Source organism: Pelophylax lessonae (genome assembly GCF_965119305.1).
Source record: "Pelophylax lessonae genome assembly, chromosome: 8".
NCBI classification, from domain to species: domain Eukaryota; kingdom Metazoa; phylum Chordata; class Amphibia; order Anura; family Ranidae; genus Pelophylax; species Pelophylax lessonae.
The window spans coordinates 164,789,030-164,814,688 of record NC_138775.1 but is presented as its reverse complement, the minus strand read 5'-3'; the positions used below and the strand labels follow the sequence as shown (position 1 = coordinate 164,814,688).

The 25,659-nt window shown below is 41.3% G+C and overlaps 1 protein-coding gene across 3 annotated transcripts in view; it reads left to right on the top strand.

Moving 5' to 3' along the window:
• Nucleotides 1-25,659, top strand: part of NR5A2 (nuclear receptor subfamily 5 group A member 2) — a 198,842-nt gene that overhangs the window by 121,921 nt on the left and 51,262 nt on the right. The gene's annotated exons all lie outside the window — the stretch shown is intronic.

Below are 25,659 nucleotides of genomic sequence, written 5' to 3'. Positions count from 1 at the left end.
ACACCTGTCAACCCTGGCGGCATTAAAAATGCGAAGACTGAATTTCCACTGTTGCAGCCAAATTGCTGCCACATTTTCGAAAACATCCACCATATTAATATTATGAGGTAGAGCTGCACGATTCTGGCTAAAATGAGAATCATAATTTTTTTGCTTAGAATAAAGATCACGATTATATTACAATTCTCTGCTTAACATCATCTTTTACATTATTCTAAAAAATTGGGCTAACTTTACTGTTTAGTTTTTTTTTTTAAATTCATTAAAGTGTATTTTTTCCCCCCAAAAACTGCATTTGAAAGACTTCTGCGCAAACACAGTGTGACATAAAATATTGCAACAATCGCCATTTTATTCTCTAGGGTCTCTGCTAAAATATATATATATAATGTTTGGGAGTTCTAAGTTATTTTTGAGCAAAAAATACTGATTTTAACTTGTAAGCAATAAGTGTCAAAAAAAGGCTTCAAAACACAAGTAGATCAGCAAAAATATTTCCAATTTCTGAAATAATTTTTTAAGGCCGAAAAGTTGAAAGAGATTGCCGTTCGTCATCCACTAACTATATAAGAATATCGAGCGAACGATCGTCATTATAGATTTCCGGCCGATTTTTCTGCTAGTGTATGGCCAGCATTATTAGTCTTTAAAGTGGAGTTCCGGCCTCAAATACCTTTTTTAACTAAAAATACCCCTATAATACTAATCCATCGAACTTTACAGAACCGCTATTCTCATACTAACAAGGTTTACAGTATTGGATTTTAGTCAAAATCTTACTTTTAAAAAACGCTGTCTGAGTGCGGCCATCTTGGATGTGGGCATCTGAAGCCGCAGTGTAATCTGCTGGGTCCTTCTTCCTGATTCCAGGGAGTGTTCTGGGAGTTCTTTCCTGATTCCAGCCTCCTGGGAGTGATGACAAACAACTCCCAGGATGCAATGCAAAGGCGGAAGTGATGTCGATGGCCACGGCCACAGAGGGGGGAGAAGGAGGAAGTACAATCAAAAATGCCCTAAAAATAAGGTAAGGGGCCCCCGAAAAAAATTGAAAATGCCCAATTGTTGATCAGCATAGCGAGTACTCCAGGAATCACTAAAGTTGCAAAATAGGCTGGAACTCCGCTTTAAGAGGTTAAACTGCCCTCCCTTACAGACGGAACTTCATTCCATTGATCTAAAAGAACAAAAATATAAATTGTAAAGCATTGTGTTTATAGTTATCTTATCAGCCTTAACAATATTGATAAACATTTGCAGGGGCTCTTTTTTTGGGAGAATGGCTCTGTAAGAATCAAGGACACGCAGTTTTAAATCGTGGGGGGGGGGGGGGGCGTGTGAATCAAGATCGTGGAGGCAGATTTACTAAAGGCAAATCGACTGCAAAGGGCAGTTTCTCCAGAGCTTAGTAAATGAGCAGAAGCTCTGCTGACTTCCGTCGTCCAGTCATGTGCATGCAAAAATGCTGTTTTTTTAATTTTCCGTGTACGTGATTGGGTATTCTGTGCAAAGTGAAGGTTTACCTCATTTACTAAGCTCTGGAGCAGCTGCACTTGCAGAGGGCAACTGCACTTTGTGAAGTGCACAGTCTATTTGCCTTTAGTAAATCAACCCCTGTGTGTTCCTATTCACACAGCATACCTAACAATAATTTAAATAAATAACTCTTACCTTTCTAGTGGTTTCTTTGGAGCAGGGTTGTATATAGCAGTCAATAGGTAGCTGAGATTTAGGGACATACATATAGTTACATAGTTAGTCTGGTTGAAAAAAGTCCATCTAGTTCAACCAATAAAAGGAAAAAAAAAAGCTCCTAATAAAAAAAAAAAAATCATACAATCCTATATACACAATCCTTTACCCACAGTTGATCCAGAGGTAGGCAAAAAACCCCAGCACCCAGCAAAGCATGATCTGATTTTCTCCAGCAGGGACAATGGTTTAAATGTGCATTAATATACATTGGGGGAGATTTACTAAAACTGGTGCACACTGAATCTGGTGCAGCTGTGCATAGTATTCATTCAACTTCTAACTTCAGCTTGTTCAATTAAGGCTTTAAGGGTACGTTCACATTGAACGTGGGTTTGAAATCGTGCGAGTTCAGCTGAACTCGCACAATTTTAAACCCGCATTTCAGTGAGAGTTCGGGGGGTGATTTGAATGACATCTGTGCGGGTTCATGCACAGATGTCTATTGAAATCGCCCCCATCGTCGCCAGAAGTAGTGCAGGACTACTTTTAGAAATTGGTGCTGCGCCACAAAGTCGGCATCACATAGATTGTGACAGTGCTGTTTCCGGCAATAGGCTGCTATTTGCAATGCAGCTTGACATGTCAAATCGCGCCGATGTGAACGGGGCTAAGCCTAGGTTCACACTAAATGTGGGTTTGAAATCGTGCGAGTTTAGCTGAACTCGCAGGATTTCAAACTCACATTTCAGTGCGTGTTCGGGGGCGATTTGAATGCTTCATGCACAGATGTCTATTGAAATCTCGATCCAAATGTGAAAAAACTATCAGTGCTATGGAAATAATGTGCGAAAAAATGTACAAAAATATATGCAAAAGAAAATAATAATTGTATGTATGGTGATCAGCTGCAAACACTGATGTGATTACACTCCACAAACAAATGACTCAATAAAACAAATGTGTTGCGCTAAATCATACAAGTGCACATAAGGTCAAAAAAAGGAATGAGCAACAAAAGTCCATGTGATAAAAAATAGTGCTATATAAATCAATATAATATATACAAAATCCCCGTGTGCAAACGGTGCTGTGATAACTTGATTCAAAAACTTCTCCAACCAAAATGTGACAAAAACTGCTCGGTGAATGTGAAAAAATGCACCACCAGATGTGCAAGCCTCTCACCTTAATGTCTGATCCAGGTGCTACCCAGGGTCAAAGACAGCAGTCCCCTATACAGGGGTAATCAGATAACAGCAAACAGGCAATGCAGGAGAGTCCAGGATCAACACAGCTCTTCCATCCACATCACAGGGCCATAAGTAAAGGGGAAAAAGCAAACAAAATCTAGTGCTCTCTGTAAGGACTGTAGAGATAGGAGCTTTAATGCAAATCAGGGTACTCACAAACGCACGTACATAGACAAGTTACATCAACAGCAATGTATCCATAGAAGGGTATGAGGTCTGCAGCACAGCTCCGCCCCCCTGTACGCGTTCCGTCAGCGCTCAGGGCTATTGACTCCTTCAGCAAGGGGTCAGCACCATTTGCACATGGAGATTTTGCATTTATTATATTGATTTATATAGCACTATTTTTTATCACATGGACTTTTGTTGCTCATTCCTTTTTTTGACTTTATGTGCACTTGTATGATTTAGCGCTAAACATTTGTTTTATTGAGTCTATTGAAATCTCCCCCAAAATCGCAAGAAGTAGTGCAGGAACTACTTTTGGAAATCGGTGCAGCGCCGCAAAGTAGTCTTTGCACCAATTGGGATGCTATCGTTGCTAGCAATAGACTCCGATTTGGCATGCGATGGACATGTCACATTGCATGTCAAATCGCGCAGATGTGAACGGGGGCTAAAACCTAGAAGCTGATTGGTTACTATGCACAGCTGCACCAGATTCTGTGTTCACTAGGTTTAGTAAATCTCCCCAATTGTGTCTTGAGATCTTGAACCTTTTGTTAGGGCAGTCAGTGTTCACATCTAGAAAATCTACAAACTAATAATAAAGATTATTATCAGCAGAGGAGCTGCTGAAAAACGATGGGTTCTACCATTTTCATTGATGACTTACCTTTTAACAGGACAGGATCCAACAAAATGGGCTTAAAAAACCCCATCCAATGGGCTAAAAAAAAAAAAAGCCTCAGGGCACACTAACAGGCCAGGTTTGCAAGAAAACTGAAATACATCACAGATGATATAATTTGCTGCTCAGTGATTGCAGTATTCTAGTCTGCAACTGCCCAAGGTAATACTAAAAATCTGGCCTGTTAGTGTGCCCTGAGGACCGGAGTTGAGAAACACTGGATTAAACAGCAGTACAGGCAATAGGTCAATAGGTTAACTTTAGCACAATTCAACAACACTGTAAGGAAGGTTGGGCTGGTGTTCACTCTCTTTATTACCGGTGCTGCTTTGCCTGAAATGCAGTGGCCGAGTAGAGAACAATGCTGAAAGCAGTAAATGGCAAGAATTAATATAACAAATATTCCCTCAATTCAAAATCAGGGATTTGACTGACTATTGGACCTGACTACAATTTCCTAGATCCTATCTAAGCACTGGACAATGAGTAAATCTACACAAAGTCTGCTGGCGGTGGGACCTTAAGCTCTAAAGTGGAGCACTTAAAGTTAGGTATTTGTAACCCTCAGAGCAAAGGTATCGTTGCAAAGTGTCATCAATCGGTAGATAACAGATGCAGAGGTCCCCTTTAAGAAAGTTCAGCCTTAAGTGGGGTACACACTAGTAGAAAATCTTCCGAAAATTCCTTTCAAGGTAAAATCGTACGATTTTCGCCTAGTGTGTACACAACTTTCAGCAGCCGATGCCGACATTTTCAACGAAAAAAGAACAGAGGGAAAAACACCAAAATTTTTATCGTCTGTCCCCAGACGACCAATTTTCGTTGAATGTGTATGCAGTACGTCCGTGAAAAATCGTATACGAAAGACTGCTCATGATCTGAAGTTGCTGACAACCCGGAAGTCTAGGAACAAATGTCCCAAAAAAAAAAAAAATCGGACGAGAAATTTTGTGAACATTTATGCACTGTCAACTAAAAACGGTTATGAACGCTGAGCAAGAGAGAGAAAAATCGGAGGATATTTAGTCTGATTTCCGTCAAGTGTGTACGGGCCTTTAGGTAGCAGTGTCCCTCAAACAGGTGTAGGCAAACACACAAAGGGGGGACAAAAACTCATCCAACAAATGTCCTCCTGGATGCAGTCTGTTCTCGGATGATCATTTCTGCAGGATGGATGGAGCCAGAGGAGATATAGGTAGCTCCTTCCTGGCTGGATGATGGAGGAGGCAGGCCACTCAATCCCTGTAGTACAATGGACAGGGGCAAAGTCTGGCTTTTTAGGAAGTCAGTTGAAGGAAATTCCTCAAATGGAGCCCTAGAAAGTAGTAAGACCCGCCTGGATCTTTTCACATGCTACCTCAAACTAAAAAGCGGGTTTTGCATGGAAATACACATAACCAAACTGATAGTATCCTCATAGGCAGATATGATTGAAACATAAAACTATACTCTATGAAGCAAAAATGGAAGTGCTTTATATTTACCTAATCCAGTTTCAGATTATTTTTGCAAATCTGACTGTTTTTTGATTTCAGGCTTTTAACTTTTTACTATCGCAGGTAACTGTATTAAATGTTAACTGTATTAATATATAGTATATGTTTTCCAAAGTGTGATTTGATTGGGCATATGGAGATACCACCAATAGTCAATAAGTATCTATATGATTTAATAAATATATATATATAATATATGATATTTTATGTTGTCAGACTTACGATTGTACCAATCACATCTACATTTATATCATATTGTGTTTTGTTGTAGCCAGGGCTTTTTTCATGCAGGGAGAACGCATTTCCTCCACCTCCAGCACTGAATGTATTCAATGACAAGGGGTCCTGGGGTGCGATGGAGGGTCTATTTGATGCTGGCTGCTGGGGGATCTATTGTTGCTGGAGGGGATCTATTTTTGTGTGACGGTTTATTGTTACTGGTGGAGGATCTTTTGTTGCTGGGGGATCAATTGTTGCTAGAGGGGATCTGCTGTTTTTTAAGGGTCTATTGTTGCTGGCTGCTGGAGAGTCTATTGATGTTGACTGCTGGAAGATCTGTTGTTGCTGGGGTGGTAATTTTCTGCAGGGTTCCATTGTTACTGGGGAATGGGGGGTCTATTGCTGCTGGCTGTGGTGGATCTATTTAATTGCTTTTCTTGGTATTATTACCAAATTCTATACAAATTGCTTAGCACTGCACAATGATACTTGTCACTGTAATCTCTAAAAGGGGTCATACTGGGAGGTGGGTAGGGTAGATGGAACCAAAGGTCGTTGCTTGAAGTTGGGTAAGCGATGGAGACACAAAGTGGCTCAGATGGGGAGTTCCTGGACCTATTCTCTGAGAAATAAAGTCCTGGTTGTAGCTTTGATGAAGGGGGAGAGTTTTTTGGCCCCAGAAACATGCTGACTGTTTTTTAATGCAAACTATCAAATGAATTTGGTCTCTTTTATCATTTAGTCTGGTGTTCATTCCATTGGTGCATGTCTTTTTTCTGGTAACCTAATGGGTACTTACTGTCTATTGTCAGCAGCCTAACCTGAGCCAGTGAGCTCTCCGATTGATTTTTCCTCTCACTGCTTTGTATGAAGTCACTTCAAAGACCCCTCTTGGATTCGTTTTGTTTTCATTGGATATCTCTATCTAAAGGTATCAACTTTAGCGGAACTAAAGTTCTATTGTTGTTCGCTGCAAGCAGGCAGGTTCTTTATTGCCTAAGAGACATGAAATGTTTCTTCTGTAATAAAATGAACTTGCTTCCAAGTAACAAGAAAAGCATTGATGCTATGAGTATGGCTATGGACGAAACGCATTTGATTTTTACCATGTTGTACACTGCTGTCATGTTGTAATAAATTGCATCAAAAGGAAGCATTTGTGTGCCAGCTTTTCTTGTTACTTGGAAGCAATTGCATGCATCTGGACGCTGCAGCCTGAGCATTGACACTCAGTTCCACATTCATTTCACTATGCGGTAGAGCTAGGATGAGTTTGCATCTATTCTAATAAAATGCACTTACCTGCCTGTTTGCAGCATTCCCCAGCATGTAAACTGAGCTGCACATCGGCTCCTGTAGCTGTCAGTCAAATCAAGAGAGGAGGGAGTGATGAGCCACGCTCTTTGTGTCTATAGACGCACAAAGCCTGGCTTGGGAGGCTTGCTACGGGGGCACGCGGAAGGAAGGAAGAGCCAGGAACCCCAGCAGGGGACCCAAAAAAAAAAAAAGAAGGTTAAGAGCCCATTCACTTCAGCCTGACAAGTCGCGCTCGGTCGCGGTCCATTGATTAGCACAGGACCCGTTCTAATAGGAGCAACAGAAGTCGCTCCGACTTAGAAAAAGGGTCCTGTACTACTTTGGGGCGACCTCGGAGCGACTTGCATAGACTTCCATTATGTGAAGTCTCTGCAAGTTGCGCCGAAGTCGCGGTGCACAGCGGTGCACGCGACTTCACAGGTCGCCCCCCAAAGTCATATCGCGCTAGTCTGAATGGGCTCTAAAGGAGCTCTGTGCAAAACCCTTGCACAGAGCACACGTAACGTTTGTTATTTAAAAAAAAATCCTTTACAATTACTTTAAGTACTGTATATTTAAAGCCAAAACATTTTGATAGAATGGTCAGATTTTTATTGTTGCCTCTGTCCCCACTTGGAAAATACATCCCTGTATTTGTCCTTGTGTCTATTGGCCACTGCATGGAACCGAACGGTTTGGCTCGCTTTTGCGCTTTTCTACTGCATGGTACCGCATGGTGCGGTGTTAGAATGGTTCGGTACAGTACGGTACGGCGGTGCTTTTCCACTACATGGAACCGAACGGTACGGCTCGCTTAAACAGTACCACCTCAGTTGTGTTTCCAAGAGGGCCGTACCGGTACCATATCCCACAATCCTTTGCATGCAGCCTTAACTGTTTGTCACTACTAGCCACTGATTGGTCAGAGAATCGTTGTTATCCCACCCACTTTACTTTAGTACCGAACCGTTCTAACACTGTACCATGCGGTACCATGCAGTGGAAAACCAAACAGAGCCAAGCAGGGCCGAGTGGAGCCGAGCCGGTACTTGCAGTGGAAAAGTGCCATATTATATCTGGGACTGGCAGTGAGGGAAAATCCAAAATTGTGAGTATTCCTTGAATAAGAATATAAGGAAATAAATAAGTATTCCTTGAATAAGAATATAAGGAAAATCTTCCAATGAAGACATTTGATAACTATCTAAGAGGGGATTTCTGTTACTTTGGAGGAATTTTCACTTGCTTCCTGTTGTGTCTGCATGGCAGGAAGTGATGGAAAATCATACCACTGGGAAACAGATGGCAACAAACTAGCAGTGTTTTTTTAGTCCCTGTTGTATCCAAAGTTTTAAAAAAAGAGTTTGGCTTTGCATATACTTCAATTACTTGATAACTGTGCTCTGCCTCAACTAGTTCTACTACATTATATAGTTCTGGTTTTCCTACAATGGCAAAATGATGTTCTCTTGCATGTGCATCTGTACTTACACATATATGCACACTTACACAGGTAAACATGCCATGCACATGTGACTCAGTGAATCATTTCCCAGATTTAAAAAAAGTATCAATAAAACAATAGGTCCCTGAAGGAACATGCATGCCCATGGAAAATGTCACAGATTCAAGGCCAGTTCACATCATGCCTGCATCTGAATCTCACAGAAACACACAGCGCGTTCACATGCGGTTCTTTGCGGTGTGATTTCTTCCCATTCATATTGATCGCTCCGCCCCAAACGTAGTGCATGCAACCGGATTGCATGGTACAAAAGTACCTTGCGACCTGCGTTTGGGCTGTCATTAACTTTTTATCGACACCTGCTGCAGAACGAAAATGTAGTGCACTTTGCATGCGGTCTGAATGGCGCAGGAACGCACAGCACATTCCTGTGCAAATCAGATGCAGGCATATATTTTTATATATTATTATATATATATATATATATATATATATATATACAGTATCTCACAAAAGTGAGAACACCCCTCACATTTTTTCATGTGACAGCACTGAAGAAATTACTTTGCTACTTTGTAAAGTAGTGAGTGTACAGGTTGTATAACAGTGTAAATTTGCTGTCCCCTCAAAATAAGTCAACACACAGCCATTAATGTCTGTCTGTGCTGGCAACAAAAACGAGTACAACCCTAACTGAAAATGTCCAAATTGAGCCCAATTAGCCATTTTCCCTCCCCGGTGTCATGTGACTCATTAGGGTTACAAGGTCTCAGGTGTCAATGGAGAGCAAGTGTGTTAAATTTGATGTTATCGCTCTCACTCTCTCATACTGGCCACTGGATGTTCAACATGGCAACTCATGGAAAAGAACTCTCTTTGGATCTGAAAAAATGAATTGTTGCTCTACCTTAAGATTGCCTAGGCTATAAGAAGATTGCCAATGACCTGAAACTGTGCTGCAGCTGTGTTGAGCGTGATGTCATCATGGAGGAGTGGAAGAGGACTCCAGTGGCAACCTGCGAGGCTCTGGTGAACTCCATTCCCAAGAGGGTTAAGGCAGTGCTGGAAAATAATGGTAGCCGCACAAAAGATGAACATTGCCTTGATAAAGAAGCTGAGGGTAAAGGTAATGGACTGGCCAAGCATGTCTCCAGACCTAAACCCTATTAAACATCTGTGGGGCATCCTCAAACGGAAGGTGGAGGAGCGCAAGGTCTCTAACGTCCACCAACTCCGTGATGTCATCATGGAGGAGTGGAAGAGAACTCCAGTGGCAACCTGTGAAGCTCTGGTGATCTCCATGGCCAAGAGGGTTAAGGCAGTGCTGGAAAATAATGGTAGCCGCACAAAACAATGACACTTTGGGCCCAATGTGGACATTTTCACTTAGGGGTGTACTCACTTTTGTTGCCAGCGGTTTAGACATTAATGGCTGTGTGTTGAGTTATTTTGAGGGGACAGCAAATTTACACTTAGGGCTCTTTCACACGGCCGCTCCGCTGTTTTTCTCCGCTGCGGGACTTTTTTTAACGTGTTCGGGAGTCAAGCCCCCTTCCTCAGCAGCTCTGAGGAAGGGGGCTTGACTCTCAAAACACGTTAGCGGTCCTGACTTCAAGGACACGTTCCAGTTCACGTATGGTGGATTCTTGTAACACGATTTTATTATCTTCATGTCTGTGAGTACGCATTTGGCATTTTATTAAAATTATACAAACAGTGACCACGGGTAATGCACTAGGTGTTTGCGCCTCCTTTCTCTCCTTTTATATATATATATATATATATATATATATATATTACCCACTGTGTTGAACGGAAAAAAAACTAGGCATGTGTATCAGGCTTCAGCCTTGACAACTTAGATAGCATGCTCTTTGACTAACAGGAGCATTGTAGATGCGTGGAGTCAATAAAGAGTGCACGCAGTCTGTTGTGTTCAATCTGACAGAAGATGTCTGGTAGGCCGTCAGTGCAATTAGATGCTTAGCAATGCAAGAACAGAAAGCAGAACTCGCAAATATAATCAGAAAATGTAGCTGTCCCCATAGTCATCAATTATCACAAGCTACACATGGGAATAAGATTTTTAGGTCATTGCTAACAATTCAAATATTTACAGTAAATGGTGCTTTTTTTTAATATATATACATATATATATATATATATATATAACTAAATAACACTTAAAAAACACAGTTGGTCCTTTGTAATTCCAAAAAAACAGCGCAGACAGTTTCTAAACATTATGATCTCTATATGGCATAAAACTCCCGAGCAGAGAACTACTGAGCTTATGCATGGATTATGTATGATGACTTTACTCAGAATTTTGAAGTGCCAGGTGAAGTGGTGTCCCTCTTATGAGATCTGTAATGCAATAGTAAAAGACAGCTGAAAAACTGTCCACTCGAGAGAACTGAGAAAACCGTGCCTGGCACCCAGATTTGCTAAGCTCTGTTTTAAACAGATGTAAATATGCAAACTAGCTAAATCTCAAACTAATACTAAATTCTAATAATGTTTATAATTGATTATTATAATTATATTCTGCAATTAAAATATGTCCTGCAGCTATGCCTGAGGATGTAAGATGGAGGAAATAAAAATCTATAGATGTCATAATTTAAGAGAAAAAAAGTGCTATAATTGTACGATGTGAGAATGAGGTCGGTGGGGAGAAGAGGAGGTCAAAGGTGACAGTAATGAAGTTCTCCTTGCAGTTCTTATTTGGGGCCAGATCAATTTCCTTGCTTTAGGTTATTGATCTCACATCCATCGGTCTATCTTTTCCTGGATTGATTGGCGTGTGTAATATGGGGTGGATGAATTTCTGACCCCGAACATCATAAAAGAGAGAGTGGGTGACAGGGTGTCCTGATCTATTGAGGCTCTGATATTGGCGCTTACTGGGATTCGGTTCGCTGGGCATGAAATAAGAAGCAGGGAGTTAAGGCAGAAGGATGGTGGGTCAGAACGCGGCCAGCACAGATCGGACACTTCAAATGGGCAATCCCTCACAGCTTACTAACAGATCAATATAATAAACAAAGTATCAGTGACATTTCCTTTGCTAATTAGGTGTAATTGGGATTAATATGCTAGTAAAAAAAAAAACCTTGTGGGTCCAGTTCACTTTAATCTACTTTCTCATATTGGCTTGCTTTGTTTTGTGTGTTTCTCTTTATATAGAGCTCATTATAGCAGTTGCATATAGCAACCCATCAGGTTTATTCTTCCGCAAAGTAATTGGTTGACTGCCCCTTTTTTTATCCAACTTTTAAATTAGCATGACAGGAAAACTGTTTTATGTTGAATGGTGTAAGTGCCGGTTCACAATATAGTGATGTCAGACATCGCATGCGATTAATCGCACTGCACTGCTCTACAAATCAAATGCTATGTCTGTGCAATGCGAATTCAGCTATACATATTGTATGGCTGAATTCGCATCACATTCGAACCAAAGTCGTGCAGGACCTTTTTTTTGGTCCGCACCAGAATCGGATTGCATGGGTGTTTACACCTATGTGATCCGATTCCTGTCTGAATTGACAGTCGGAATGCGATATGCGAACTATTCGGGGGGTGTCATTAACTTTGTATTGACACTCCCAGCAGTTTGCATATGGCAGTGGGAACTGCCTGCGAGTCGAGTGCGATGTGGGATTCATAGGGTTCCTCATCACACTTATGTGAACATGCACTGAAAGTACCCAAAAGCAGCAAGATAAAGTGTCAATAGGGGTTATTATTAGTGATCGACCGAAATTGGTTTTTCGTTGACGATACCGATATTTTGGCCATTGCATATCGGAATCGATTTTTCGTACATTTAAAAACATTTTTTTTTTTTTTTTATTTGACTGGTACTCTTGTGGAGGGATCTGGGGGTCTAAAAGACCCCAAACCCCTCCTCTGCACTTAAAAGCATTGAAAGCGCCAAGTTTGGCTGTTTTGAATGCTGTCATTTTTTTTAATCTGGCGCCGAGTACCCGGAAGTGATGTCATGACATCTCTTCCGGGTTTTTAAATGGAGAACTGATCAGAGCTGAATGCGGCTTTGATTGGTTCTTTGGTGGCCGTGCAGGCTGGTTGCCCAGGTCTCCTGGTGGGACGGGGGACCCGGGCGAGCTGCGGAAGGCGGCGGGAGGGGGCGTCCTCTTCCGCTCCTTGTAATGAGAGCCGAGTGGCTTCTCAGCCGCATCGGTTGTCATTACAAGACAGCCGACTGTCGGCTATGGACGCCGGTACTGGGGTGGTGCCTCTAGCTGCAAACATCACTCCGGGACAAGCACTTTCCGAAATACTGGCAATATCGGCCACCAATATATCGGGGAAAGTGCATATCGGGCCTCGATATAACGGCTTTGCCGATAATCGGTCGATCCCTAGTTTTTATGAAGTAAACCTTATCAGGCCTACATAATTACCAGGAAGTAAAGACTAGCGAGCGCAATTAAATTTTTGACGTGCTGAGATATTGAGGTTTATTTACTAAAGGCAAATGGGTTTTCACTTGGCAAGACAATTTTCACTTTGCAATTTTCCTTAGCTTAGTGAATATATTAAAGCTCTGATGACCGCCATATTCTAATCGCATGCAAGTAAAACTAGTATTTTCCTTTATTTTTCTTACATGTGATTGGGTATTCTTTGTAGAGTCAATTTTTGCCACATTTACTAACCTAAGTAAAAATTCCCTTGCAAAATGGGCTGCCTATATGCCTTTACTAAACCAAACCCATTGTATTCTGTACACATGGAGAATCACTCATAGGTTATTATAGAATGTTATCATCGATGTCTCTGCATTGTAGGATAACTTGTCAGTCACATTAGGCTATGTATGACCACCGTTTACTGCTCATGGCAACCTTGAAGTGACAATTTTAAATAAATAAAAAATAGGTAACTTACCTGCTGTGTGCAACATTACTTTACATAAACATTGTTTTCCTCCTCTCCTGGCAGTCCCCCATTGACACTGAAGGCTCCGCCTTTCAAGAAGGGGTGCTAAGGAGGCATCGGGACCTCTGCCCATAGACACACACAGCGATGGTAAGCCACACCCATGATCCCTCCTCACAGGAATTTGATTGACGGCAGCAGGAGCCTGTTGCTTTGCTGCCCTTAGTTTCTCCTGTGACATTAGGAAGTGAGGGGAGTGATACTGGATCAAAAGACAATGCTGCAGCGATGACATGAAGCCACGTAAGTATTTATGGTCATGTGGGGGAGGGGAGGGGGGGCGGTTAGGGCAGGCAGGAGTGGAACTAAATTGCATCTGAAAACTACAAACTGAAAAAGCTTTTTAATTCTTTTTTAATATTCAAAGCAAACTCACCCATCCATGCATGTTTCCATGCTTTTGTTTTGTTCTGAAATCACTACCTAGTATTTCTAGCTGCAGCCATCTTGAGTAAGGGCATGTAGCATTGACTTCCTGGAATCCATCTGCTCTTAGCTCAGACATGCAGGCAGGAGGGTGTGCTTAGTTGAGAAAGCCCCTCGTCCTCTCCTCCAGATGAAAGAAAATAAAAATGCCCATGAAGACTCATGGGATGTATGATATAATTTTAGCCTTAGCCAGAAACCAGGAAGCAACTGAGGAAATGTAAAAAAAAGAAAAGAAAAAAAAGTTATAACAAGAAAATATAATAAATCTTTCTATCTATTTAGTAATGCTAACAGCTTAAGGATTAAAAATAGTTAATGCTGATTGGGCGAGTTTTGTGACGCTTTAATACAGAGAATGCATTAAGACAAAAAACATTTTAACTTAAGAACTACTTTAAGACTACATTCACATGAGCGGCTATAGGTGGTTGGATTGCAGTGTTCAAATGTGGCTAAACATGGATGCAGTGGCTACTCCACTATATATGCAATGATCACAGGCAAACTAAAAAATATTTGTATCCAGTGCTGGGACAAGGTCTTCAAGCGTCCATGGCACAGATGCCCAAATGCAACCCCCCACCCCTCCAAAAAAAAAAAAAAAGAAACGTGGCAGCAAAAATCCCCCCTCCCCCGCAAAAAACTGAGCCCTAATTGTCACACTTACCCTGTAAATTCCCTTTGCAAGCTAAAATTCTCCACAAACAAAAATGTCCTCTCTTCCAGCACAAATCCTGCCTCCTGGCTCAAATCCTCTCCCTCCCCACATCCCCCCTCCTAGCACAAGTCCTCTACCCCTCAAATTTCCCATCTGAGCATAACCCCCCCCCCCTCAAATCCCTCATTCCCAGCACAATCCCCCCCCCCCTCCCAGATCCAATCCTTCCCCCAAATTTCCCCTCCTAGCACAAATCCCCCAGCACAATGACACTCCCAAATCCCCCTTCTTAACAGAAATCCACCCTCATAGTAGCAATCCCCCCCCTACCAAATCACCCCTTCTAGCACAACACCCCAAATCCCAATTGCGCCCAGGGCAGCCGCCACTCCTGCCCGCCTCTCGTCCCAGCCCTGGCTGTATCCAGTCTGTGTGTGGCCAGAAACACCATCCTTGGGACGCAAACGCATCCAGGGCCAGTCAGAACACCTAACTGCATATTACCACTCGGATGCATGGAAAACAAATCTGGTTGTGCGGCTGCCCTGGACGAAACGTATCCACCGACCATGATTGCACATGTTAATGTAGCCTTGGTCCTGCTAGTGCAGGTATTGTCAGATATTGTCAGACATTATGCTAACACATTTTACCTTGTTTACAGGTAATATCACATGATTTCACCCAAAAAAAGAACATTCCTGTGTGTGCACCTGTGTCCCTACCCACTCATTAGCCCACGGCATACATATAAAGCAGGGAATATACTCTCCTGAGCTTTGCTAAAAGAAGCAGCAGCTTCCCCCGTTGTCTTCCTATTGTTCAGCAAAGACAAGTGTGAGTTCCAGGAGAGAATGTGTTAGAATGAAATTCTTTCACTTCTTATCCCATAACACAGGAAGGAAACTCTGCTGTATACAGGAAGAATCTGCTATATCCCTTCAACACCACTGCTTTAACCTCATTACATCACACCTATTTAGCAAAAGAAAATAAAATTGATATGTATAACACTCATTGCATTACTGATTAGCTGTATGATTGCTGCTTATTATGACAAGAGCACACTTATTGAAATATTGCCTTTGTCAGCTTTTTAACTGCCGCTGGATCCACATAAATATGCGATTGATGTGTCATTGCTGTATTTACATTGCTTTAAAGTCTCAGCATTGCTGTTTTCACAACTCGGCCGTATATTGCTGTGCTTCTCCTTTCGCACATTCAATTATTGCTTCCGTATTGACACTACAATATAATCATTGTACCATGGCTCTGTTCATACAAGGGTATGTTTACTGCACCACTGTGACAGCACCACTCGATAACACAGGGTAGGTCAAATGCTGGCTTCCAGCTACTGAGGAACTACAGGTCCCACTATGCCAAAGCAGGTGCTTCCTGATTGACAAAACTGCTCTGCTGTCATATATACCCATCTGGTGTGTACAACATTGTATTGTAACAGCTAAGACCATGCATATGTATAATACAATACCTCTAAACTCACACTATATTTTAATAGATAAATTACCATTTATTTTCAAATTTACATACATGTATAATGTAAGGAAAACGGGGGGAAATAAGATTCAAGGCCCCCCCCCCCTTTCCTCATGGGATTGTGGAGGCAGCAGTTTCATGAACGTTTATGAGGTACTTGTTTTCTGATTGGTCAGTGAAGTCAGTTGGTTTAGGAAATTTCCAGAGGTTGGGAAAGGTGACACAGGATTGGACCGCTGGGTCACCTGACCCTTGGAAAATTCTAGAATGCAGGGATTTGTTTATGAAAATCCACTTTTGGCGCAATTTTTAGTCAGTCAGGAGAAGGATTTCCCAAGACAACTCCCCATCCCTCGTCACGGCTTTTTTATGTGGTGGGACCCCCTTTTCAAAAAGAATAAAAAGGGAGGGGGGATCATTGTTAATCTTGTTTAAAGTTTAAGATGTTAGGCTTGAGCCGTAGTGGCTGGGCCATGTTTTGAAGTTTCAATATCTTGAGAGGATTAATTCAATAGTATGTTCAAATGGTTGGTTGTATTTTGGTAATAAAGCCGCAGCCGTGATTTATCCAATTAACCACATGCCGACTGCCGCCCAACTATATACGGCGGCGGTCAGCCCCTCCCAGGCAAAGTGACATACCGATACGTCACTAGCCTGGGAGCGAATAGGGGTTGAGCGCCCGCCGCCGGAGGTGCACCCCCGCTCGTACCCAAAGAAGCAGGCGCGTGTGACCGGCGGACCCGATGTCCGCTGGTCACTCGCGATCGTCGGGTGGAGAGGGAGAAAGGCAGGCGGCTAATGTAAACAACGCCGCCTGTCATTCTCCCCTGTGTAAAAGCACAGATCACTCGGTCCTGCTATGTAGGACCATTGATCTCTGCTGTTACACACAAAGCCACATCCAATCACAGTAAGAAACACGCCCCTAGGGACACACTTAACCCCTCCCTCTCCAATAAAGTTAACCCCTTCCCTCCCAGTGTAATTTTTACTTTAACAGTGCATATGTATAGCACTGATTACTGTAGTAATGTCACTGGTACCCCCAAAAATGTCAGTCAAGGGTCCGCTCTGTCCGCCGCAATGTCGCGGTACCGCAAAAAAAATCGCAGATCGCCGCCATTACTCGTTAACAAAAAAACAATAAAAATGACAAAAATCTTTCTCTTAGTAAACACGATAACTTTTGAGCAAACCAATCAAAATACGCTTTTTGTGATTTTTTTTACCAAACATATGTAGCAGAAAACAAATTGGCCTAAAATGTTAAAAAATTTTGATTTTTACATTTTTTTGGTGGGAATTTCATATGAAAAAATGTGAAAAATATTGTTATTTTTGCAAAGTTGTCGCTCTTTTTTTGTTTATAGCGCATGATCAAAAAATCGCACAGGTGATCAAATACCACCAAAAGAAAGCTCTGTTTGTGGGAAAAAAAGGACATCAATTTTATTTGGGTACACGGTCGCACGACCGCGCAATTGTCCGTTAAAATCACGCAGTGCCGAATCGCAAAATAGGCCCTGGGCAGGAAGGGGGTGAAATCTTCCGGGGCTTAAGTGGTTAAGGATTATGTGTGATTTATTTATTAAATAAGTAGCTTGCCTCTTACAATACCCATTACCAGGGGTGGCCCAAGACATTGTGCTGCCTGGGTCCCAGAATGAAATGCCGCCCCCCCTCCAAAAAAAATAAATCATGCCCACCAAAAGGCCCCCCACATCCGTTATTTTATATCCTGATAATTAAAACTAATATTACATTTATCAGGAAGTCAGATTTACATGCAACAGCTCCTTGTCTATATGCAAAATTATATGACATATCATTATGTTCAATTTCAAACCACAAACTCCAGTTTTATAGTGTGTGTCTGAATGTCTGACGTCATTGCGCACACCACAATCATGTGAGGGACGTTCCCCGGAGGAGACACTGCACCTCACTATACTCATACTCATCAGTTTGCACTACAAGCGGCAGTATGAGATTGGGAAATGGCACACATAAGGAGCCGCAAGCTAATGACAAAAAATCTTGGGCGTCAATTTGCTGCCCCTCTCAAAGTGCTGCCTGGGTCCAATGGATCCAGTGGGACCCATGGTAGGGCCGGCCCTGGGTGCAACAGTAGTTTTGTAGTTAGCATGTAGGCCTTGTTGCAGTGGGGTCCTCTACATGGAGTTTGCAGATTCTGTCTGTGTTCATATGTTTCCTCTCACAATCCATAGGTATGTTGGTAGGTTAATTGACTTCTGTCTTAATTGGCCCTAATATGTGTGTACAAATTGGCTATGTATATGTTATCACATTCTTCGTGCTAGCTCCGAGCCCCAGCTATTGGGGAAGGTTGAGGAAACACCTGGTGATACCTTGTAAAAAAAATTAAATAAAATATGTTTTTTAGATGTATGCAATGCACAGAATCTGGTGCAGCTGTGTATATAGTAACCAATCAGCTTCTAACTTCAACATGTTCAATTAAAGCATCTGTTACAACTACATTTCCTATTCCTAATACAGTATGTGCTTGCTAGAGCTGCACGATTCTGGATAAAATGATAATCACAATTTCTTTGCCTAAAATAAAGACAACAATACTCAGCGTAACATCATCTTTCACATTATACGAAAAAATTGGGCAAGGGTATGTTTACGCAATTTTTTGGAAAAAAATACACTTTAATGAATTAATAAAAAAAAGAACGAAACAGTAAAGATACCGTTTCGTGTTTTTTTTTTTTGTTTGTTTTTTTTAAATTTATTAAAGTGTATTTTTTATCCAAAAAATTGCTTTGAAAGATTGCTACGCAAATACAGCATGACATAAAATATTGCAATGATCGCCATTTTATTCTCTAGGGTCTCTGCTAAAAAAAAATATATATATATCATTTTTTGGGGTTCTAAGTAATTTTCTAGCAAAAAAATACTGATTTTAACTTGTAAACAACAAGTGTCAAAAAAAGGCCTGGTCTTTAAGAGGTTAAACTGCCCTTACTCACAGACCTAAATTCGTCCCCTTGATCTAAAAGATGGAAATGATACTTTGTTTCTCTTTATCTCTCAGTGCTGAGCATTGTTGTGATAAACTTTGCGTGACAGCTTTGAGCAGAGAACTGCTCCATACTGTTACATGAATCGTGGAAATGCCGAATTAAGATTCTTTTGAAACAGAAAGTAGAAAATATATATTTTTTTCAAAATGTTCGCTCTTTTTTTCGCTTATATCGCAAACAAATAAAAAACCCAGTGGTGAATAAATACCACCAAAAGAAAGCTCTATTTGTGTGAACAAAATGATAACAATGTAATTTGGGTACAGTGTAGCATGACTGAGTAATTGTCATTCAAAGTGCGAGAGCACTGAAAGCTGAAAATTTGTCTGGGAAGAAAGGGGGTGAAAGTGCCCAGTATTGAGGTGGTTAACGAATAATTGGGCAGCTGTAGTGCCTACTATGCCATGTACTTGCATGATAAAGTATCCTGTTCTCTTTGTATTGCTTCCTTTGTGTGACATCCCTGATGTTCCTGCCAGTCCCTCTGCTATCCTTATTAAAAAAAACTGACCACGCTAAGCAGGAGAGCACAGCGTGGTCAGTTCTCTAAATATGCTGGAAACTTAGTGTACCCTCCTCCAATGATCAGACTTGTCCTGACACCCCCCCCCCCTGCTGCACAGCCATTCACTGGGAAGCTCAGTGTGCTGCTGCTTCTCCTCTCCCCTACTCTCTGAGCTCCTTATGCAGCTGAGAACAGAGGGTATGTGATCACTTATAAAAAAAAAGGGAACAAATGGTATTTATAATGTTTTTTTTTTTATAGCTATACAAAAATGTTTTGCATTTAATTTCTATTTTAAACTGAATATGTTGTTTTACAAGGTGATCGTTTATATTCATATTTTATAATATAATATATTCAAAATTAATATATTTTATTTGACAATAAAATCTAGAAGCTGATTGGGTACTGTGCAGACCTGCACCAGATTCTGTGTCCACCAGTTTTAGTAAATCCCCCCCCGGCAGTGCCCAGAGTGCTGTCCCCACAGAATCACCAAGAGTCTAATACATCCATAATCACAATACCGCTGATTTAGCTAGGTAAAATAATCTATGTAAAATAACACTGAAATATTGTATACAAATCCTAAAGGAGAACATTTCAAAGGAAGGGACCCCAGATCCTATAAAACACCAGTACCAGGAGCTTGGAATCCAGGTTTTACCTGCAGTGCCTTCTTCTGGTACATTTTGGTACTACAATTCCTTCACTTAGGAATCAGGCTCATCCAACAGGTCAGTGTAAAAATGCGCAAAGTGCAGCAAGCCAGCTAATGACATGCAGTGTATGTTTACTGCGGTCAAATTAGTTTGATCATTTCAGATCTTTTTCAGCCACAGGTTGTAGACTTTGCATTTCAGTGCTTTTTGCACTGATTAATAAAACACGGATGGGTGCGGATGGACGTTAGTCCACTGAATTAGTGAGTTTTGGATAAGAAATTGGGTGGAATGCAGCTTGTCAAGTGCGTCCACTTATATTCTCAAGTGCTTCAATTTTTTTAAATGACAGCAAATTCTTTTACATAACGTGAATTCACAGAACCTAAACTGTAATTGAAAGGGCCACTACACACAAATAATATCACTTTCATAAACTGGATTCAGTAAAGAGGTCTTAATATGATTAATAGATACACATGAACTTGTTTTAGTAGATTAACAACAGAATGGAATATGACTAAAGTTAAGGTAGAACAAAGAGGAAGAATATTTTCCTGTACATACAGTAGCTGACATCCTGTGAGAAAGTCTCATAAAAGAAGACCACCAGCTCCATCTGCACTGACGTCATATGCTTAGTAAATTCATTTTTCCATGATAATTGTCTTTTAAATTGGTATTTCACCCACTTTTTACAAAATTGCTGACAGATATGTTTTTTTTATGACAGACGAGACCCTGTTGGCCTCTTCTTTCTTAAATGCTTCCCCTCAGCCTGTCAGCTGTCATGTACACTGAGCTGCGCATGCGCAACACAGTCTACATTTACGGCACGCGCTCTGTGACGTGACTCCTGTGTGCATGTGCAGGAGGAATGTCATCTTGGCTCAGCCATTCCATTGACAAAACCCAGAAGGAATCCCAGGTGAAAATGGAAGCACTTGGGACCAATTGGAGCGGTGACAGCGCAGTGGTGGAAGGCTTCCTTTGACAGGAAGTCTTTCATAATGTGCTAGTATGCGGTGCCAACAAGCACATTGATAAGAGGCATGGAGGAGCTCAGTTATGAGGAAAGATTAGAGGAACTGAATTTATTCTCTTTTGAGAAGAGGAGATTAGGGGGGATATGATCAACATGTATATTCTAGATTATAAGCTCTAATGAGCGGGGCTGTCCAATTCCTCCTGGATTGAATTGTATTGTAGCTATAATGTCTTCCCTCATATTGTAAATCGCTGCACAAACTGTTGGCGCTATATAAATCCTGTATAATAATAATAATAATAATAAATACATAAGGGGTCCATATAGTAAACTTTGTGTTGAGTTATTCACTTTAAGGTCATCACAGAGGACAAGGGGGCACTCTTTACATCTCTAGGGGAAAAGAGATTTCGTCTCCAAATACGGAAAGGTTTCTTCACAGTAAGAGCTGTGAAAATGTGGAATAGACTCCCTCCAGAGGTGGTTCTGGCAAGCTCAGTAGATTGCTTTAAAAAAAAAAAAAAAAGCCTGGATTCTTTCCTAGGTGCAAATAATATAACTGGGTACTAATATTTATAGGTAAAGTTGATCCAGGGAATATCCGATTGCCTCTCGGGGGATCAGGAAGGATTTTTTTTCCCCTGCTGCAGCAAATTGGATCATGCTTATCTGGGGTTATTCACCTTCCTCTGGAACAACTATAGGGTTGTGTATATGGGATTGTAAGGCTGTGTTTTCTTTACTGTTTTTTGTTTTTTATTGGTTGAGCCAGATGGACTTGTGTCTTTTTTCAACCTGACTAACTATGTAACAATGTAACATTATGGCATACGGCCTGGTAAGAAAAAAAATCTTTTTAACAGAGCTTAATACTGTTTTAAACAGAATCAGTGTAAAAGTACTTGTAGCCTAACTCCAGGCTAATATTTTGAAGAAAATGGCCTCCAGTAGCTGTAAAAAAAAAACCAAAAACTGTAAAACTTACCTTCAATCTGGAGCTGCCTGTCCCGGTAATTCCTTTTCACCACTAAATGTCCTCAGAGTGTAGATTGAGGGCATATTGTGGGTGCAAGGAATTATTGCCCCACCAATGGAGAGGATGTCCCCACATTGCCCTGCATGTCAATATATCAGCATTCCTCTCTGCATTACTGAGGACTGTCCAGCACTGGTGAAAAGGTGAGGATTAAGGACACATGTCCAAAAAACACTCACAGGGAAACAGTGGGTGACTAAGGTGGGGAGGGGGGGGGGGCTGGAGTTAGGCTTTTTTGCAACAACAAAGCTGTAGTGCCCTCGTAGATCTCCATTAATCCTATACCAAGGCTGTACCTACTTAGCATTAGGGTGGAACCAAACCTCGATGTGAAGCAAAGTCTTATGTACAGCCTGGGTCTAGGACCCTAGACCAGGGATCCTCAAACTACGGGCCTCCAGCTGTTGCAGGACTACACGTCCCATGAGGCATTGTAAAACTCTGACATTCACAGACATGACAAGGCATGATGGGAATTGTAGTTCCTGAACAGCTGGAGGGCCATAGTTTGAAGACCTCTGCCCCAGACTAACACTAAGACACTTCCACACTGAGGTGCTTTTCAAGCGCTTCGGCGCTAAAAAAAGCTCACAAAAACCTATTCCCATTCAAATCAATGAATGCTTTCATACTGGGGCAGTGAGCTGGTGGGGAGGTGTAAGAAACCTGCAAGCAGCATCTTTAAAGCATGTTTGGAGCGCTAAAAAAAAACACCTCAAATACACCCCTCTCTATTGAAATGAATTCAAAGCGCCTCAGAAGCGCTTCAAAAGCGCCCCAAAATGGTTCTTGAAGCAGTTTTTGAGTCACATGTCCTTAAAAAAAAATGCACCGCTAACGCCTCAAAAGCGCCTGAAATCACCACAAAAGCGTTCAGCGTTTTATATTTCAAGTGCAGCAGTGTGAAAGGGCTCTGATGCTTCACAAGATGCCTTTCCTTCAACACTATTATCCTTTGTACTTTATAGGCCATGGCAGGTTTACTTTAGCCACTTGCTGACCAGCCAGCGTACATATACTGCGGCAGGTCAGCTCTGTCCTACGAAACGACTTGCCTGTACGTTGCTTCATGGGACCGCTAGCGGAAAAGCCAATTCTCGGGTCCGGCGGCTGCAATTGCTGCTAGGCACCCGCAATGGAGACAGAATGGCGGTCTGCGGTTGTAAACACAGCAGACCACTGTTCTGTCAGTTATGAACACAGGTATCCTGTGTCCCTCCTATTGAGGAACACAGGTCTCTGGGTTCATGCAGCAAGACCCCCCCCCCCACAGTTAGAAAGCACCCCCTAGGGACACATTAAACCCTTTGTTCACCCCTGGGTTAACCCCTTCCCTGCCAGTGTCATTATTACAATAACAGTGCATATTTTTAGCACTGATTACTGTAGTAATGTCACTGGTCCCCTCAAAAGTGTCAAAAATGTCAGTTAGGTGTCTGATCTGTCTGCCATAATGTCGCAGTCCCACTAAAAATCGCTGATCGATATTAACAGTAAAGTAAAAAAATAAAATAATAATAAAAAAGACGTAAATCTTACCCCGTTTTGTAGATGTGATAACTTTTGTGCAAACCAATCAATATACAAGAATACAAATTGGACTAAAATGATGAAAAATTTATTTTTTTTTTAATTGGGAATGTTATATAGCAGATAAGTAATAAATATTGTTTTTTTTTTTTTTTTCAGAATCGTCGCACTTTTTTGTTTATAGTGCAAAAAATAAAAATCGCACAGGGGATCAAATACCACCAAAAGAAAGCTCTATTTGTGGGGGGGGGGGGAGACATCAATTTTATTTGGGTACAGCGTCGCACGACCACGCAATTGTCAGTTAAAGTAATGCAGTGCCGAATCGCAAATAATAGCCTGGTCATTAAGGGGGTAAAACCTTCCGGTCCAGAAGTGATTAAACACGTTTGTGGCACTTCAGTCCTGATTCTAGCTATTCGGGTTCAACATCTGCGCAGTCATTAAAATCTATAATCTAAACTAAAATCGTTAATGGCAAAATGGAAGACTGGGAAATAAAGAACAGAAAACCCTTAAATACAATTACGAGAACAGAGGTGTTCCATTCACAGACATGTTCTGTTTAAATGATGATTAATGCTTAGCAGTTGATGAGAGCTAGCAGCATTTTTTGACACTGCATTTTTCTTGTGTGTTTACCGAAGTTTTTTTGCTCTTTCATGGAAACAGGACGCCTTTAATCATTAACAATGCTGCCCCTGAGAACACTCACCCCATTAACAATACTACTCCTGTATGATCGCCGTTCCTGTGCATGGCAGCGGTATCAAGCATTCACATTTCTTTACGTGCCAAGATAATTCTGCCTCCATCCTATAATTAATGAGCTTGGCGTATATTATAGGGAGAGAGGAGACCAACTCGGGTTCCCATAGAATAGCAACTCGTTGGACAGATCTTTAACCCCTTTCCGGCCAGGAATAAAAATCTCTCCAAAAATAGGCGAGTGTTCTATAATAGAACACGTCTCTAAAATTAAACCAACCTGAATAGACAACATGATATCAAAGGTGGTTCTCATGTATTGGCTACTGGATGGTTTGCTGAGTCTTCATTAGTAGTTTTCTCTTGTATGTAATTTGTGAATGCAAAGTCAGTAAGAACACGTGAGATTTGACCATATATTCATAGGCGTGTGCCAGGTTTGCCTGGGCACACCCTAACCACCCAGTGTTGTGCGGATTCCCCCTCTTTAGACTCTGATATTTCACCAAAGCCTCCTAATGGGGCTCCTTAAAAAAATTGTAAAAAAAATAAATTAATTAATTAATTAAAATAAATAAAATTGTAAAAAATAATAAAAAATAAAAAATATGGACACTGACCACTGCCCTACTGACACCAATCTCTGCCCGACTGACACTGTCCACTGATCTAATGACACTATCAGTATATATACACATACACACACATACATGTGTTTGAGCTTTGGGGTGCACACCCTAAGGCAATAGGCTGTGTATACCTATGCATATAGTGTATACTGTAGTGTATACAGTATGCCGTCATATTTCTTCCATTGCCATCAAAAACTGGCCAAATGCATACAATTTTCTTCTTTCTTTCCAGTGACTTATTTTTTTATAGTGTCTTCTTTCTTTCCAATATCATTAAACCCACATCATTAAGAAATATCAATAAATGCTGTATTACATGCTGTTTCTACTCACTTAGTCACTATTTGTGGTTGTGGTTGTGGTATTTGGATTCATTTTCTGTGCAAAAAAACTTAGGTAATCCTGCTGTTCTCTATCATCCCCCTCCTGTCCATGTCCCAACTGCACTTGTGGATTTTACAAAGCTGTGTTGGCAGTTAGTGCACATTCTTAGTTTTCAGTGTATTTTCTACCCTGAGCATTTCCTCCCTATCACATCTGAGCAGCCCACGTGACTATAGAGCAGTGATGGCGAACCTTGGCACCCCAGATGTTTTGGAACTACATTTCCCGTGATGCTCAACTACACCGCAGAGTGCATGAGCATCATAGGAAATTTAGTTCCATACCATCTGGGGTGCCAAGGTTCGCCATCACTGCTATAGAGTCACACA